A 14419-nucleotide genomic window follows, 5' to 3' on the forward strand; every position below is an offset into this window, starting at 1 on the left:
CTCTGTCTCTACTAAAATTAGCCAGGTATGGTAGAAGGCACCTGTAACCCCAGTTACTCAGGAGGCTGGGGCACAAGAATCACTTGACCCAGGAGGCGAAGTCTGTAATGAGCTGAGATCATGCCATTGCACTCCAGCCTGGGTGACAGAGCAAGACTTCATCTCAAAACACACACACACACACACACACACACACACACACACACACGCACATATTGGGTCTCTGTTCTTTAATGGCTGATTGCAGCACAGGACAAAGCATCTGGCAGCTACTGTTGTACCTCCCCCCAGTATGGCAAACTCCTTACCCTAAGCTGAAGCAACTTCCAGAAACTTTAAAGGGATGGTACCCTTTTTTCACCCTCCCTCAATTTTTCTCTTTTTCCCCTTTTTGCAGCCAGACGTTAAAGGATAAAATAATCAAGAATAGCTGTATATACAGGTAAAATTAGGGAATGACCACACATCCAGGGAAAGGTTCAGGCTCAGAAAACATCTGTGAAGACCATAATTTTTTTACCTCAGGCTAACCTTGATATAGAGACAACCTACAATAATAAAAAAACAAAACAATAACAAAATATAGCAAACCCTGAGGAAGAAGAATCTAAGTTCTAGAGTTAATCACACTAGTAGATTTGAATGTCCAGTTTTCAACAACAACAACAACAATAAAAATAAATAAAAGTAAAAAAAAAAAAAAGAAACTCTTACTGAAAAATACCTCATAGTCAAGTTCAGCTTAGGCCATGGGGAAAAATGAAGAGAAAAATAATAAATAATTAAAGAGAAAAAATAAAAATTCAAAAAGAAACCTGCTGGAACTTCTACTTGACAGACTTTAAAACAGCTGTCTTAAAAGTGCCCAAAGTAGGCCGGGCGCGGTGGCTCAAGCCTGTAATCCCAGCACTTTGGGAGGCCGAGACGGGCGGATCACGAGGTCAGGAGTTCGAGACCATCCTGGCTAACACGGTGAAACCCCGTCTCTACTAAAAAATACAAAAAGCTAGCCGGGCGAGGTGGCTGGCGCCTGTAGTCCCAGCTACTCAGGAGGCTGAGGCAGGAGAATGGCGTAAACCCGGGAGGCGGAGCTTGCAGTGAGCTGAGATCTGGCCACTGCACTCCAGCTCAGGCGACAGAGCGAGACTCCGTCTCAAAAAAAAAAAAAAAAAAAAAAAAAAAAAAAGTGCCCAAAGAGCTAAAGGAAGATGTAGCAGAAGACAAGAAAATGATGCATGAATAAAAGGAAAATATAAATAAAGGATAGAAAATCAAAACAGAAAGAAAAAAGAAGTACTGGATCTGAAAGGTAAAATAAATGAAATAAAAAATTAACTAGAGGGATTCAAAGTCACATTTGAAGAAAGTTGAGCAGGCAGAAGAAACAGTGAACCCAAAGATAAGGCAACGGAAATCATCCAGTTTGAGGAACAGAAATAAAGAAACAACTGAAGAAAAGTGAACAGAGCCTAAGTGACCATCAAGTGGACCAACATATGCATTGTGGAATTTCTTCGTTGTTGTTGTTGTTGTTGGGGGCTCATGGGATGGGGTTTTGCTCTTGCTGCCCAGACTGGAATGCAATGGTGTGATCTCGGCTCACCGCAACCTCTGCCTCCTGGGTTCAATTGATTCTCCCGCCTCCGCCTCCCAAGAAGTTGGGATTGCAGGCATGTACCACCATGACCGGCTAATTTTGTATTTTTAGTAGAGACATAGTTTATCCATGTTGGTCAGGCTGGTCTCAAACTCCTGAACTCAGGTGATGCTCCTGCCTTGGCCTCCCAAAGTGCTGGGATTACAGGCATGAGTCACCGTGCCCGGTCTTGCATTGTGGACTTTCTAAAGAGGGAGAGAAGGGCAAGAGAGCATATTTGAAGAAATAATGGCTGAAAACTTCCCAAATTTGATGAAAGACATGAATACAAACACAGTAGCCTAACAAACCCCAAGTAAGAAAAACTTAAAGAGACCTACACCAAAACACATTATAATCAAACTTTCAAAAGTCAAAAACAGAGAATCTTTAAATCGGTAAGAGAAAAGCAACTGGTCACATGCAAGAAATCTTTAATAAGATTATCAACAGATTTTTCATCAGAAACTTTGGAAGCTGGAAGGACAGGAAATCAAAAACTGCCAACGGCCAGGAGCGGTGGCTCACATCCATAATCCTAACACTTTGGGAAGCCGAGGCGAGAGGATCATTTGAGGTCAGGAGGTCAAGACCAACCTGGACAACATGGCAAAACCCTGTTTCTACTAAAAATACAAAAATTAGCCAGGCATGGTGGTAGGTGACTGTAATCCCAGCTACTTGAGAGACTGAGGTGGGAGAATCACTTGAACCTGGGAGGCGCAGGTTGCAGTGAGCTGAGATCGCGCCAGTGCACTCCAGCCTGGGTGATAGAGTGAGACTCCATCTTAATAAACAAACAAACAAACAAACAAAGTTGCCCGTGAAAGGGAAGAGGATCAATAAATGGGTATTCCAAAAAGTCAAAAGCCACACAAATATCAAGCCAAAATAAACTGGTTCCCTGACTGCAAATTGAACCCAGGCTATGGCAGCAAAAGCACAGAACTTTAAGTACTGAACGGCAAGGTAGAGCAGACTTTAGTGTGAATCCTGGAAGGGATCCAGAGCACGCAGTTTGAGCTTATGAAGAATTTTACTTTGTTTTGGATCAAATTTTGCTCTTTAATTTAGTCAAGAGAATTTTTCCCCTACACAACACAGATAATATTGTCAAGAGAATTTTTAAGGGTAGCTATGACACTAGTATGTGCCTTTCTTTAAATTTGATCTTCCTATCAACTGTTTAAAATAACAGATCTCTAAATTTTTTAAAATTCAGGTGTCTAATTTAAGGGATCCATCTTCACTCCACTGGCAACTAGAATTTCCAATGGTATAATTATTCCAATAGCAATTCAACCAAATAGCCTCTTTATGGAAAGCCCAGGATGTCATTTTCCAGGTTAACTTCCTGGGAAGGTCATAGAAGAGGCAATCCCAAAGATTCCCCTCCAAGAAAAAAGTTCAATGCAAGGAGTAGGCCACAGATGATTAAGGATGATATTTGCCTCCAGATATCATCTGGACACATTTATGGGGGCTTCCAGTCACAGACCTGTGAGTCTGTGATACCATGTAGGCCCTCTTGGGATTGAGCTTTCCTAGGACTAATCAGGCAACAAGAGTTGAGACGTCAAAAGCCTTGAAGGGATGGGACTTCTTAAGGCAAACCCCAAGAGCTTGACATAGTCAGAACAAAAAGTGTGCTCGGGTTCCCAACCATTTTCAGACAGGCTACCTAGTATGACTTGAAAGTTACCACCTCTTACCAGATAGGTGAAACCAAGAGAAAGTGCTCCCACTTGGTCACATGTCAAGCTCTCGAAGGAGATAAAATAAGATGAGAAGGAACCTCAACCACTACTCCCTTTTATGACAGAATAACACAAAAAGACAAAGACAAAGGAACAGACAATTTCTGGGAAGAAAGGCATTAAACAATATGAATTGGTACCACAACATACCAAAAAGCACACTAGAGTCACTACACTCAAGACTAGTCACACAAATTATTTTCTCCCATTAATCAAGATTTTGGAGAGGGAAAAGAAACTGATTTTTACTATTCACTTGATCAGATTCCACACAGAGAAGGAGGCCAGGAACCTGGCTGTTAAAAAATTCTTACCCTTACAACAACTGATCTGATCCTGGGTTCTTCACTGCAGCTTCCAGAAGAGCAGAGCTTTGCTATCCTGCTTATAGCTCCAAAACTGTAGGGGCCAATGGATACCCTCCCTCTTAACCCTCTGAAGTTTCACTCAAAATTCAAGTCACAAAAGGCAGATTAGTAGGTGAAGAGGCATAAAACATACTGACATGTACATGGGGAGAGCCACAGAGTGATTACCCTACCCTACCTACAATGGGATGCAGATGCTTATATACCATCTCGAGGTAACGGAATGAATGAGGGCTCAAAGCATGGCCAAAACCAGGCACCATCAGAGTCAGATGTATATCCATTTATTGTGGGCAAGACAGGTTGTGGGAGGGAGAGAAGAGGAGGCTTGGCTAGCAAAGTTGGTCTTAATATGTAAATGAAATCTTACAGGTAGCAGCTCTCAGAGAGAATAAACCCTAAAAGTTTCTTTCGGACCTTTACAGGTGTCAGACTCTCAGTTCATCTTTCCTAGATCTGGGCAAGGAAAGACTTGGCTGCATCAATGCAGATTCTCTACAGATGCAAATCTCCACAACAAAAGACATCTTTGCAGAGCTACTTCTGCAGCTGGCTTTCTAAACAGACATCTCAAAATATGTCAAAGAAATGTATTTTGGGGAAAAATATTTTTAATTCCTCGACGTCTACACCCTGATGCACCTGCCGTTTCAACGCAACATTGTTGGTTGCAACTCCATTCTTCCCTACACTCAAGCCAAAAAAACAGACTCTCCTTGAGGCTAGTCTTTTTCTCACAGCATACACACAATTTGTCAGAAAAATTCTGTTTCCTATTTGGGTTAATTACAGACTTTGATCTGCCCAATCTTTCTCTTTCTTGGTCTCTGAATTTTGGCGAAGGAGTCTCCTGATACAGGCCGGATCGATTCTAATGAGGAGGAGGCTCAAAACCGTCAGACTTATTTAAGAGTCTTAATCTCGGGGTCTGGGTTTGGGCCGCCCTTGAACCTTTTCCTTGGGTTCCTACTCGTCAAAATCAGCCTGGCCAGGCCTGTCTTCAAGGCCCAGGGGCAGGGCCAGGTCCTCCCGTTGCTTCTTGAAGCTTCTCCCGCACCCTCCCCTTTCCTGTGACCTGCAGAGAAGCTTCAGGGGCATTTATTCAATTTGCTAGGAGCCCATGAGGCGCAGGTGCGTGTGACTCTGGTTCCCACCGCACCCGCCGCCCTCCTTTGTCCTCTCGCTGTCTGAGGCAGGCAGCAAAGTTCCGGGTGAACTTGGGCGCCAAAGACACCCCACCAGAGAGGGACCAGTGGGGAAGGGCACCCTACTCCTTCGCAGTAGGGATCCAAAAAAGGTCTTGAAGAAATAGAACGGGAGAGTTGGAAGTAGATCAAAGGGAAAAAAAGAAATCCTAGGAGACTTCCTATCTGAAGGCACCATGAAGAGAAAGTCCACCTCCTCTGGGCTGGATCCTCACCTCACTGGTGAACCGCGTTCCAGTCTCCGTTGGAGACCAAATCAGTTGACTTTGGCTTGACTCCTAGTGAAGAAGCCACACTTTGTCCTCCCTTGTTTAGTTCTTGATCCTGAAGGACTTGATTGTCTCTCTCGGGCTTTCCATGGATTCCAGGGATGCAACTGAGAAGTTTGTATTTAATGCACTTATACATTTAAAGTATTTTTGCAAAGAAAAAGGTTCCCTTTTGCACTGAAGACATTCAGATGTGAGGAAAATCACTCGGCTGGGGAAAGCAAATGCTTTCGAGAATGTCTCACAAACACAAATTACACGTCAGCAGGTAGGTTTGACCCTCAGGTTGGGCACATTTTAAGTGCACTGTTGGTGGAAATTAAGATGAATCTAGGACATTCATGATTAATATTTTTAGTTTTTTAGTAAAATTTAATATTTTAATTTTAAATACACATTCTGAAAATTATATAACCAGCACGAGAAACTGGCTTTATGCCTTTTTTACAAACACAGGAAAGATGATACTATAATAACAATGCTTCATAAATGGCAACATTTTTTAAGTACTTAGAGAAAAAAAGTTAACCTAGAATTCTATGCAAAAATAAAATTTCAAAACTGTGAGTGAAATAAGGATACTGAAAAACATACAAAAGCTAAAGGAATTCACCAACCCATGCTACAAGAAATCTTAAGAGTCTTCCAAGCAGAAGCAAAAGGATACCAGATAAAAATGTGGGCCTATACAAAGAAACAAATCTTGGAAACGGCATTTAGAAAGCATGTACTATACGTTTTCTTATAATTTAAATATTTAAAAAAATTTGACATAATAAAAGTAATAATAATCACAAAGCTTATAATAAATAAAGTAAAATTACGTAACACTAGGATAAAGGTCAGAAAGGGCGGTATGATGACACTTGAAAGCAGACTGTGATAAATTAGAGATGTATCCCAGAAACCCTAAAGCAGCCACTGAAATAAGAAAAGGGTTATAGCTAATAAAGCAACAAAGGAAAGAAAATGGAATGAAATAAAAGCTATGGAAACACTATGCTGGAACAACTGCTCTCCAGGCCTCCACCCTATAGAAATATACCAGTGGGCAATGAGAAGTGTATAAGAATGATGCCTGCAGCATTATTTGTAATCATAAAATAATAGAACCAAAGTAATTTTAAAGATATATGAAAAAGGTTTTATTTATTTATTTAACAGACAATTGAACAAACAAACAATGGAAGCAAGTCCTTTGCAAAAAGGAACACAGAGTGTCATGATGATGCTACTCCTCCAAGGATTTCAGGGTTCCCAGATGCCTATGTTTCTGTCTACTTCTGGAAGATGTCATTCTTTGGGAGCAACAGGTCCTCGAGTTTCGGGGCTCCTTCAGGTTCTCTCTCCATTTCCCCATTCTGCTATAATAAATAAACAAACAAAAACAATGCTCACTTCCAGAAGATCCCACCTGTGCCTCTGCACGAGCCTCTCAGGAGGTCTGGATGTCTGGTCCACCACTCCCTGGCTTCTTTGCCAGCTTTTGCTTTTTCCTTCCCCCGCTCCCGCCCTACGGTCACACGACCCGACCACCGCCCAGCTGAGTCTCCGCGGCTCCACCGCGCAGAAGGTGCACCGGAGGCCCTGCCAGCTGTCCGCCCACGGGGGTGCCGAGAAATCAACGCTTTGTAAACAGAACTTCCCCATGGAAAAAACCTCTTGATTTCCACTCTTAGGGCTCTTCAAAGGACTAAAACCTAAAGGCGACGATGGATTCATTCGACAAGTCCTAGTCGGGCCGCCTGGGGAGTGCCAGACCCTGCTCCCTGGGAGGGGACCCACGAGCGACCCTCGCCACCATCCCTGCCCTGGTGGAGCCCCCTTGCGGAACACAGGATCGGAAGATGGCAGCGGAAGCTCCGTAGCGGCCCCGAAAGCGACTGGGCGGAGTGGGCACAGGCTCCCTCACTGGGTGAAGGCGGCACAAAGAACGGGAAGAACCATCCCGGGAGCCCACCGGGTGTTCAGCTTCCCTTGGGACCCCAGGCGGCTCGGGCTGGGTCGCCGACCGGGGAGTTTCTGGGGGCTTCTGAAGCAGGAGAAGGGCAGGGCAGGCGAAGGCCATTCGGCTCTCCGTCTGGCTCCAAAATCTCCTAACGCGCAGGTGTCCAACGTGACCAGCGCGACTCACCGCTCTAATCTCTCTGGTTTTCCAAGGCCTTGCTCAGTCGTCCTGCCGGGCGGGCCCTGAGAATAAAAGGGACTGAGGAAGTTTAGTGAGTGCGCCCTTCATATATCGCGTAGTAGAATCAGCAGCCCTTGTCTCTGTGGCGCAATCGGTTAGCGCGTTCGGCTGTTAACCGAAAGGTTGGTGGTTCGAGCCCACCCAGGGACGCTTATTGCAACTTTCAAAGCATGCACGCATTGTCAATCACTACATAAATGGGGAAGATTTTATCCTGAAACGGAGTGCTAGGAACCCACTTCTGGCGTGATAAAATTCTAACTCAGTGCGTTATATGCTTAAACGAGTGATTTACATGCCTCCAGTTTTTCATATTTTAGTAATGAGTCCAGTAGCATCTCCAGGATGTGCCTGGATTTACTGATTGCTCTATCAATAATGTGACCAGTGGAATCAGTCATCATCATAGTGATCCTCTCCATCATTTTTGAAAACAGTATTTTTCCCCAGTTTGTGCATGATTTATTTAACCCTTTTCAAAATGTTTTTGTTATCCAGGTGTGGTGGCATGCACCTGTAATCCCAGCTACTCGGGAGGCTGAGGCAGGAGAATCATTTGAACTTGGGAAGTGGAGGCTGCAGTGAGCTGGGATGGTTACACTCCAGCCTGGGCAACAGAGTGTGACTCCATCTCAAAAATAAATAAATAAATAAATAAATAAATAAATAAATAAATAAATGTTTTTGGGATGCGGTTGGTTTCATGGTTTTAGGATTACAAAGAATGCTGCAGTCAACATTCTTGTACACATATCTTTGGTCATTGTGGAAATGTCTACACCACAGATATTTCTATAGTGTAGAGAACTGGATGCGCCATTGCTACATTATAGTGTTTATATAATGCTTCTAATTTGAGTACATTCTGCAAATGTATCTTTCACGGGAGCAGTACCAAATAATATTCCAATATGAATATAAGAGGAAAAATGGGAAGATGTGCAATTGAGTTTCGTGCCTCTCCATGGGGCCCATGTTCATAAAATGGTGGCATTAGCTATCTGAGAGTGGAGTTTGTGGCCCTCTGATGTCAAAAGCTGAAGCAGAGGACATGAAAACCCTCTCTGCACATCCTCTGTAGTCTGGACAGAATCATTTCCTAGGTGGGTGGTCTCTTATCAGGAGGGAATGCTGCTTGCTTGCTTTGTCAAAACCACAAAAGGGAGGGAAAGTATCAGGCTGCTGGTTGATAACAGTAGTGAAGCAAGTCTTTCCAAAGAGTTGGTTTGTTAACGCTTAGGAAAAAAAATCCTAATTCTTACCAGATGGTGCTGTGCAGTTCCAGGCTCTTGGTGTCCCAAACAAAGAACTGTACATGACACACACAAAGCAGCAAAGCAAAGCAAAAGTTTATTAAGCACAGTAACACTCTCAGAGTGGAGAGAGTGGGCTGACCTCTGGGAGATGAGATCAGTATTAGTTTGGTGTACTTTGGGTCTTTTTATGTGTGGTTTTTATTCTTTTCACAAAGATGCCTACTCTTTAGCCATTGTTTGCCTTTAGATTGATAGGTGGGTTGCTTAGTTACTTTGGCCCTCGTGTGCTTGCACGTTGCCTCCATCCCATAATTTTAAGTACATGCATGATATGTACTCCATATACATAAGTTTTAATGAGCTGATTATCATATGGTAATATGGTAACCATATCAGGTTAAGGATACTTTTTTTCTCTAATGCACATGTCTATCTCTGAGGAGCTGCCCCTTTACTGCTTTGGATCTTGCCAGCAATGGGGGTCCTTGCTGGTTTTTTTTTTTTGTTTGTTTGTTTGCTTGTTTGTTTTGAGACAGAGTCTCTCTCTGTTGCCCAGTCTGGGGTGCAGTAGTGCAATCTTGGCTCACTGCAACCTCCGCCTCCCAGGTTCAAGCAATGCTCCTGTCTCAGCCTCCTGAGTAGCTGGGAGTACAGGAGTGCACCACCAGGCACAGCTAACTTTTTGTATTTTTGGTAGAGACCAGGTATCTCCATGTTGGCCAGGCTGGTCTCAAACTTCTGACCTCAGGCGATCTGCCGGCCTTGGCCTCCCGAAATGCTGGGATTACAGGTGTGAGCCACCGCGCCCAGGCTTGCTTGCTTTTTTTAATCTTACTTTTTGTTTTGGCTACTCAACTTCTGCCTTTTATCTTGCTTCTTGCTCTCCCACCCCATCACCTTGCTTCTGTTTCTGCTTTTACTCATTCTGCCTTTTATCCAACTTCCAATTCCCTCTGCTGTTCTGCCTCATAATGGCAGTTAGTGAGGGAGGGGTATTAAGGGGGCATGTCCGAAAACCTATCCTGTCACAACCAGAAACAGCTTTCAAGGCTTCTCTGCGGTCCTGTCAGCCAAGAGGGAGTCCGTTCAGTTCGTTGTAGGGCCTAGGGCTTATTTTTATTTCTCAATCCTGACAAGCGAAGGCTGGATTAATGCAGATTTTCTGCAGGTGTAAATTTCCCTTATAAAAGACAGTTTTGCAGAGTTACTTCTGCTTGCTGGCTCTCTGACAGTCATCTTAAAATATGCCAAAGAAATATATTCTGGAGTAAAATATTTTGATTTTTTCATCTACAGCTTCACCATGCTGACAGCCTCCAGTCCAAGCATACCTGAAGCCTTTCTTTTTAAAAAGCTTTCCCACCCTTCTGACTACCTTCAAGTCTCTGCCAAAACACAAGTAACAGTGGCTGACTCCCTTCTATAGCAAGCTCAGAATAAATAGCTTTTGCTTTTTTTCATTTGGTTGGTCTTCGTTTATTTGCAGAAGCTTCAATGTAGAGTTGACAAGGACTCCATCTTTGACCAAACCTTAGTGCTTTCCTCTGAGCCCTTTTCTCTATTGATTCTTGGCCTGCCAAGTCCAGTTTCAGAAAATAATACTGTTGAGTCTAGCTTAGCAAGAGTCCTCCCAACCACCTTTGATAGCTAATCAAGTTCCTCTTAGTAATTTTTCATCCACTGACTTTCTTATCTTGCAATTGGCTATAATCTTCAACTCTTCCTGCTGTATTTGAGGTTGAGCTCAGTTCTCTGCTGGTCTCTCTTGCCTACTGTAGTACATACAATAAAATCCATCTCATGTTTTTAACAAGTGTCCAATGTAGTCCCTCAAAAACTACCTTTGCAAAATTCTGACCATAGGAGAAAGCTGACATGGCTGACTCCATCTTGGTTCTAGCCTCACAGGCTGGCTCTCTTTGCTCATTTCTGTGCAATTTCTCCCAAGCTCTCTTTGGGAAAAATTGAGTTTATAGTTTAAATCAGGGGTCCCCAACCCCCAGGGCCACAAGACAGGTACTGGTTCATGGCCTGTTAGGAACCCAGCTGAACAGCAGGAGGTGAGCTGCAGGCTTTCAAGCATTACCATCTTGTCAGATCAGCATCGGCATTAGATTCTCATTGGAGCTCAGACCCTATTGGGAACTGCGCATGTGAGGCATCCAGATTGCGCACTCCTTATGAGACTCTAACTAATGCCTGATGACCTCAGGTGGAACAGTTTCATCCAGAAACCATCCACCACCCCCTTCCATTCCATGGAAAAATTGTCTTCCATGAAACCAGTCCCCGGTGCCAAAAAGGTTGGGGACAGCCAAAAAGGTTGGTTTAAATGATAACCTTCCCCAAAACTAAATTACCCCTGTAAAACTAATGAAAGGCCACCAAGTTAGAAGGATGAAAGGGGCCTGAATTCTACTAAGATGTGTGCCTCATTAAATAATTACCAGCCATTATTCCAGACGTCACAAGATTTGCAGCTTCCCCAATTACTACTGTGAAGAACATCACTACTGTAGAACCTAAGATTGGCCTCTTGAGATGTCTTTTCAGGCTTTTGCATGTCTGACTACTGGATGGCACCATTTGGCCTGAAAATCAACCAGTCCCTTAGCCCCCACCCAGAAGCTGACTCAATGCAGGAGGGCCATTTTCCACACCCCTGTGATTTCATCCCTAACACTCCGCACTGCCCAAACCCTAGCCCCCCCTCCCCACCAAACTATCTTTGAAAAATCCCTTACCTCCAAGCCTTCAGTGAGATCGATTTGAGTAATAACTCTGTCTCCCACAGGTTGTGGCTGGCCTGTGTCAGTTAAACTCTTTACTGCAATGCCATGGTCTCCGTGAATTGATTTTGTGTGTACAGTGGGCAGGAAGAACCCATCAGGTGGTTACATCTGCAGGATGGTGCCAGTTCTTTCCACAAAGGCTGGTCAGATACCCAGAAAGTATTTCTCCACTACTACCTGGACAATGTGTCTCCCTGTCAGTATCCAGGGAATGGGGCCTGGATCAAGTATTTAGTATTCAGCAGTTGCTACACTGTCACCCTATCCCTCATTTTCAATATTTTGCCATGCCTTCCAGTGGCCTAACTGGCCGCCATGCCACAGAATCTTTACTTTATGGTCTCCAAGGAGAATTCTCCCCTCAATGTTTTGTGATTTGAACAATGGAATAGAATCTGATACTGGTGGGCCAGGGGAGGTTCCCAGACTCTGGTTTGACCTTGATCATAGCTGTGGTGTCCAGGCTCTTGACACCATCTGGAGAATGAAGTCAAGGATGAGTCAGCAAATAGTGAAAGAAGAGATTTATTGCAAAGCAAAAAGTACACACTCAAGAAACGTGAGTTCGGGCATACCCGAGAGAGAACAATGGGTTCTGGGGTTTCATCTTGATGGGTTTCTTTAACCAAAGAGTGGAATATTCATGAAAATTCTTGGGTAAAGGTGGAGATGTCTCAGAACTGTGGTGCCATCCATTTTTACATCAAATATTGGTCTCAGAACTGTCATGGTGCTGGTGGGTATGTGATTTATGTTAATCACATGTTAATGAGCATATATTGTTAATGAGCATATATGTTATGAACATATAATGAGGGCCTAGGTAAAACCTGTGTCACATCCAGCACCACGTTGGGTTTAGTCAGTCTTAGCCAGCTTGGTCCACAACCTGGTTTTTCAGCATCTTCTCAGCCCATAGCCTCAAGTCATGTAAATCTGCTGCCTAGAATTTGTTATCCTGTGACCATTCTGTATTATTCCTGTCTCAAATCTGCTTGTAAATATTCAAATGGTCTTTGACTTGGGCATGCCAACTTTGCTTACTTCACAGTGTTTCTTGCATTATAATCCAATATAAGAAAAGATGATCCAGACATGTGTTAAACATCTCAAATAAGATGGATCCCAGGTATTCGTGTCAAATTTGGATTATTTTGGTTTTTGTCTTTGCAGAATATAAAATACTAACATGAGGTAAGCACTAAGGTCTGGAGATGGCTGTGCAAGAGATGACAAAGTCCAACACCACGCTTGAGTGTCCAATCACCTCTTCTGGGGCAGCATATTTTTCTACAGTACTGAATTTGGAAAGGAAAAAAAAAACTACGAGATTCATGAAACTGGACAACTGTCTTTATAACATTACCAGTGATAAAAGCAGTAAGGAAGGCTGGTTTACAGTCATCTGAGCAGCCTCTTCAGTTTCATAAATATGGTTTCTTGCTGATATTGAATGGCTTCCAATTTCAAGCGTAATGCTACATTACATGGCTAAGGGTGTGAAGAGAACCGATTTCTTTTGCAATCTTAAACGTTCTAGTCCGCGAATTAAAAGCCATTATTTGAAGAAGGGTGCCCATGCTCCAGCTGGCCGCCCAACGGTTGCTTCACAATGCAGGCTAAAGACCCGCTTCTTTGGGAGAGAACAGATGCGGGGGCGGGAGGGAAAAAGGGAGAGAAAGACGTCACTTCCTCTTGCCGGCTCCAGCAGCGGGCTGGTCGGCTAAGTGACAGAAAAGCAGACGGGGACTGGGAAAGGCACTGTCGGTGACATCACGGAGAGGGCGACTTCTATGTAGATGAGGCAGCGCAGGGGCTGCTGCTTCCCTACCTGCTGCTTCCCACGAAGGAGTTCCCGTGCCGTGGGAGCGCGTTCAGGACAGCTGGTCGGGCCTGAGAGTCCCAGCTGTGTGCCAGGGCTAGAAGGGCTCGGGAGTGCGCGGGGCAAGTGACCTTGTGTGTAAAGGGTCAGACGTATGAGGCTGTGGCGGGGCGGAGGTGCAGAAACTCATACTTACCTGGCAGGGGAGATACCATGATCACGAAGGTGGTTTTCCCAGGGCGAGGCTTATCCATTGCACTCTGGATGTGCTGACCCCTGCGATTTCCCCAAATGTGGGAAACTCGACTGCATAATTTGTGGTAGTGGGGGACTGCGTTCGCGCTTTCCCCTGAATTTTTCGTCGTTTAAAGAATAGATCATACGCTGAAAGTTACTTTTACTGTTTTGGGTCTTGGGTGGCGTTTTAAGGGTTAATTTTTGTACTCGGAAGGCTGGGGAACAGAAAGGAACATGTCGCCATTCTTTATCCCGCAAGAGAAATATGAAGCGTCAGCCCTTGTGAGCCTTTTTAATACAACCTAACTAGTGCGAAGGCCGTACAGCTCTTCCCTTTCTAAGATGGACTGCTTCTTGCAGAGCCATGGTTTCCAGTCTCTTGGGTCCTCAGGCTGTGTAAAAATCTTTGTGTTTTTCCTGAGCCCCCAGTCACCTTTTACACAGACTCTGCTTCTAACCGCAGCCCCCACAGGCGTTTGTAAGATTTTTGTGCTAGCCCTATTGCTTGTGGACCAAGGAACCGTTGCCCGAGACCGCCGGCGGGACTTCCCTGGACCCACTTAGAGGACCGGTGAACTTCACCCAAGAGCCCTGACCCGTTGGTCAATAAAGTTCTTTCTTTCCTACCACTTGACTCCAGCGCCTAACTCTTTCCTGACTGAAAGAGATTAAATAAATCAGGTGGTGCCCAAACCCGTGAGGAGACCTCCTCAGGGTTCCCCAAGGTCAGAGGAGCCTCCTCCTTCCACCCCGCGGATGGACCAGGACCCAAATAACTGCTTTCTACCAATCCATTCCTCCAGAATCTCCTGGGGTAAGTGCCCTTTGTCTTTCTTTCCCACTCCTTGGCCAAGAAGTCCTGCGCAGGCCCGAGGCCACCCTTAAGGTC

The 14419-nt window shown here is 44.4% G+C and overlaps 1 long non-coding RNA gene and 2 other non-coding genes across 4 annotated transcripts; 2 read left to right on the top strand and 1 right to left on the bottom strand.

Annotated features, from left to right (window-relative positions):
• Positions 1-6367: 6367 nt before the first annotated feature.
• On the bottom strand, positions 6368-7490 carry LOC104669181. Of its 2 annotated transcripts, none has more exons than XR_004058880.1 (2): positions 7370-7490; positions 6368-6596 (listed from the first exon to the last, which is right to left on the bottom strand). It is a non-coding gene; the product is annotated as an uncharacterized LOC104669181 (long non-coding RNA). The 2 variants fall into 2 exon arrangements; XR_748948.2 differs by having other exon boundaries at positions 6370-6599.
• Positions 7491-7499: 9 nt separating this feature from the next.
• TRNAN-GUU lies at positions 7500-7573 on the top strand. The gene has a single exon. It is a non-coding gene; the product is annotated as a tRNA-Asn (tRNA).
• Positions 7574-13481: 5908 nt separating this feature from the next.
• LOC115899291 lies at positions 13482-13645 on the top strand. The gene has a single exon (XR_004059042.1). It is a non-coding gene; the product is annotated as a U1 spliceosomal RNA (small nuclear RNA).
• The last annotated feature ends 774 nt before the right edge of the window (positions 13646-14419 follow it).

The sequence above is a fragment of the Rhinopithecus roxellana genome, chromosome 8 (assembly GCF_007565055.1).
Source record: "Rhinopithecus roxellana isolate Shanxi Qingling chromosome 8, ASM756505v1, whole genome shotgun sequence".
Classification (NCBI taxonomy): Eukaryota; Metazoa; Chordata; class Mammalia; order Primates; family Cercopithecidae; genus Rhinopithecus; species Rhinopithecus roxellana.